This window comes from Bidens hawaiensis, unplaced genomic scaffold (assembly GCF_021521415.1).
Source record: "Bidens hawaiensis isolate Kalapana, Puna unplaced genomic scaffold, B.hawaiensis_p1.1 tig00017490_1, whole genome shotgun sequence".
NCBI lineage: Eukaryota > Viridiplantae > Streptophyta > Magnoliopsida > Asterales > Asteraceae > Bidens > Bidens hawaiensis.
The window spans coordinates 312111-316765 of NW_027492650.1; positions in this window are offsets into that span (position 1 = coordinate 312111).

The following is a 4655-nucleotide window of genomic DNA, read 5'->3' on the forward strand; positions in this document are numbered from 1 at the left end:
ATGTGACATGAAATTAAGTTAGGAAAGCAACTAGGCATAACACGGAACTTAAGATCAACGCTACAACCCATGACGTGAGCGAGAAAAAAAAGAACCAAAAGATGGGATAGGACACATGACGGATGTTCGATTCTTTTATTATAGAGTATAGGTATAGATTACTTATAAAAGTGTCGATTTATTATTATTATTATTATTATTATTATTATTATTAATACTATTATTATTAATATCAAAAGGGTCAATTCAAAAGATAAAATTTTGCTAAAAGGAATGGGTCAAGTGGGTTAAACGCATCACATTGATGATTGAGTTATCCATTGGTTTCGGATTTTAAGTTTTTGGTTTCAGTTAACCATTTGGGCTAAAAATTTGGGCTAATTCTTTTTGTTAAATAATACTTAATTGATTATTATACATTTAGGATAAAATATTATGGTTACACTGTTTCTTAAATTATCGTCAATTGCTTTTAATTTTTTAAATTAAAATGAAAATTCATAAATTTTGTTTGTATTTTCGGTTTTGTTACACGCAAAACCTAAGCCAAACCGAAGTTCGGGTGTTTTGTGAAAACATAAATCAAATCGTTGGTTTATGTTTTGGTTCAGTTTACGGATTACTTTTATCGGTTAAATGCACATCTCTAGTTATATCAGTATTGTAATCATAAGTAGTGAATTATTTATTTATTTTTTAAAATAAAATAAAGCGCTCGACCTTTTTGACCCACTACTGATTTCACGCCTCAGGTGGTGGAGCTCGATTTCCTGTACCCGAATGAAGGAATGCAGTGTAGATGGGAGAATGGGTACATGATAACATCTATGGCTGCCACACCTGATCAGGCTGCTTGCGTACTCAGCATCCCGAAACACGAAGTGACAGATGAAACCCAAGAAACTTTGAAAACATCCTACTTTCCAAGTACTCGCATTGAGGTACAATTGTATTATAAACTATCTTTGTAAGTACATATTTTACCTACACCGGTTTTATGTAAATTTTGTAGGAAAAATGGTCGAAGAATCTTTACATTGCGTCCTTATGTTATGGTCCGATCATTTGTTGAAGTGGACGTACGTTGTTAGGCTTATTTTGGTTGCATTTTTTGTATGGGCGGTTAAGTGGCGACTGGCGAGTGTCAATCATTTACCGGTAGAAGCTAGAGAAATGTGTGCCATAAATTAAGAATATGTGGTTTGTAGTCTGGCTCATAACTTAAGTACTCGAAATAATTAATGGGATGGCAAAACTCAAATCGTTCAACTATTCCTAATATGTTTTGTTATTTGTGTTTTGTGATTGTCATTGTTATGTTTGGTTTTATGAGTAAAGCATGCTTTCAATCTGGGCTATGGACTATGGTTTATGATTCTTTCCCGGTTCAAACGAACCGAAACAAAAAGTGATGGCGGTGTTACATCATTGACAAGCTCGGGTGTAATGGGATTTTGTATAATGCAACTTGTGCTGAATTTGTACGCATAAATTAGGTGTAAGATTGGCATGTGATGTGCTAAAAGTAGTCTAATAATTATTAACTAAATTACGCTAATCTAGACACTAAGTAATACTTTAGACTCTCTAAAACTTGACTAAACTACCAACTGGCAAGTGAACCGATCGACTCTAGTAAAGCTAAGTAAGTCCGGATATCGAACCCACGAGACTCTTTAAATTACGTGAATTAACTAATTAGACTCGACTAACTGACACGGCTATTTAATTATTATTATAAGGGGGTTTATTATAATACTATTAATTAAACTAATATTAAAATCTGATTCATAAATTAAACAAGTAAAAACGAAAAGAATATTTTTAAGAGTTTAAATCAGATGACGATGAAAAACCACCTAGGCTAGAATCCCTAAAGTTTTAATTATCAATTATTCGGAAAATACTTGTTATGCAACCGGGATTATAAAATAGTCACTTAAAAGAAAACCCAAATAGGACCCCTGATCCTTCTCAAGAAGACACCTATGGATTTCTTTTAAGTTCTTGAAAACACCAATTTTAATATTAGACTTCCTTATGGTTATCTAATTAATTACGATAGAGTACCTTTATAGCGAACTCCTACCTTACAACATGGAAATCAAGGTAATTTGACGAACTTAATTGACTCGCTAGACAATATTAATTAATCAAACCTAGACGGTCTCCTTACGAAGAACTAAATCTAGCAATCTTAATCAACAAAGATTTAGCAATAACCTATCACCTTACAGCTTTATAGGTTAGCAGCACCTTTTATTCGTTTGACTAATAATATTATTCCTGTGATCTTATTCGAATTCAATCATAAACTAGCCAAAAACACAGAGTAGATGACCTAACAAAATCTTATCATATGAAACAATCACCAAGAATTTTGTGGAATAATAAAACTAGAACAACCAAAACCAAGTACACATACGCATCAATCAAATAAACCAAACAATTTACTGAATCATAAAACCATAACGAAAAGCAAATTCCAAATAAAATAAAACTTTAAACAATGGTTCATCACAAGCCTGGGCCGTCTAATAAGTTTAGCCTAGCATCTTAAAATCAAAGAAACTAAAATAATTAAGTTCAACAATCAAGCTCATAATTAAAATAATAAATTCAAACCAAATAGTGATGATGCTTGGTTGAGTAGGCGTTGAACCAAAACAATCTCCACTCGAACCCATGATGGTCGGGCAAAAGTCGTGTATATTATTATATTAGTTGTTTAATTTTAGTTCAAAAATTATGTGAACTTTGGTACTTCAAGCGTGTTTATGTGTTTCAGGATACTTGACGTTAAGGACGCTTATCGGGATGAATTACGGGCTTGGAACGAAGATGTAGAAGACTCATGATGATTGGCAAGCTTTCTGATGCAAAATGAATGAAGAAAATTCTGCCAGACACCCTTAGCGCGGCGCTAAGGGAGTTTAGAGATACTCTAAAGACTCACATCAGGAACACAGACTTTAGCCTCACCCCTGGACTTTAGCGCCGCGCTAAAGTCCTCGGACGGGAAATTAAAACCTAACACTATTATATTGAGTTTTCAGCCCCCATTCGACCTATCCTTCATTCCTTCAACCAAGTACAAGCCCTAGGACGATTTTCCACCATCCCGAAGCCTCCGGTTCGTCCGTTCATCGCATGCTTTCATTCTCTCATCAGATAAGCGAATCCTTCGTGATGCCGATGTCAGGCTAAACCACTGTATTCACTTTAGGCTAGGGTTTTGTGTAAACTAACTTTGATCAGATTCTATGTTTTGAATGAGTATGAACTTGATTGATTGTTTTTAATCTTGTTTTACATTATGAATTGATTGTTTAAACAGTTTATGATTTTGATTATCAAACTTTGCATCACTTTTCTGGTTGTGTTCATCACATGTAGGGTTAGCTCTTATGTCATTGTTAGTCATTGCTTATAATTGATTTTCATATTTTAAACTGGTAATTGGGTAAACCGGAGTTCAGTTGTGTCAACAATTCGGTTAGGGTATCGTTTGTCCTCACAACCCAACTGTTAGGTTTAGTAATTACTACGCAATTAATCTTTTGAATCTGTGATTAGTCGGTCATCACATTACCTGAACCTGAAGTGAATCGTTTTCTCATTATTGTTTACAAACTTTTCCAAGTAACCGTGTGTTCTTATAATCATCTTTATAAACTGCTTGACATCGATTGTCCGCTTAGAATAATAATTAATAGTAATGAAATTTACTTGCACTTTCCACTGATTCTTGTGGAGATGACTTACTTACCCGTACTAGTTATAGGTATTTACGCTTCATAAACATTTGTTTTTTATTAGAGTACGACATCTACGTCAAATCTTTAAAATCCAAATATGAATCAATTGAGAACAATATTCAATAAAAACTTGACTCAAAATTACTTAAAGTGTCGAAAATATTTATATAATAATATGTATATTTTAGACCACATCAGCATGACTCGGGTGATGTTTAATAAAAGTTTAACTTCAGATTGTATTTCTTTTAAGAGTTTAGCTTATTTTTCTAAAAGTGATTCAAACAAATTAATCTTTTATTTTGATACGAGCTTCTTCCGTTAAAAACTTGGAAGCTTATAGTTTCCTATAAGCTTTTTGGACATGTTTGAGTGTCACATTTCAAACGACACTTTTATTTTGATATGAGCGTCATCACAAGTATAGTTAAAAAGTATTTATTTACCTTTTTTAGAAAGGACATATATGCTCTTTATCTTCTATTACGTAAAAGGGGTGGGAAAATAACCAAAATAGACATGTTTGATCAAAATTTTACCAAAATAGAAATGTATATTTTAGCCTACATCTCTTTAATCATTAGTTTTTTGACCAATAAACAACTGACACGTCACCGAAGCCGGCTAAGCCTTAGCCGCCACTTTATGGGCACGGAATTTTATGAAAAGTAAACGGGTCCCACCTTTAGTCAATAAAAATTCGACAAGTGTCAAATGCGGCTAAACTTAGCCTACATCTATGGTTATTTAGCCGGCATCTTTGACTCTTAGCCGACTTCGGGATACGTGTCTATTTACTTAGTCGGCTCCAAATATTCCTTCTTAGCCGGCTCCAATTCGGCTTGTAGGCTAAGACTTCACTTAGCCGCCTTCTTTTTTTCATTTAGCCGTCTAATT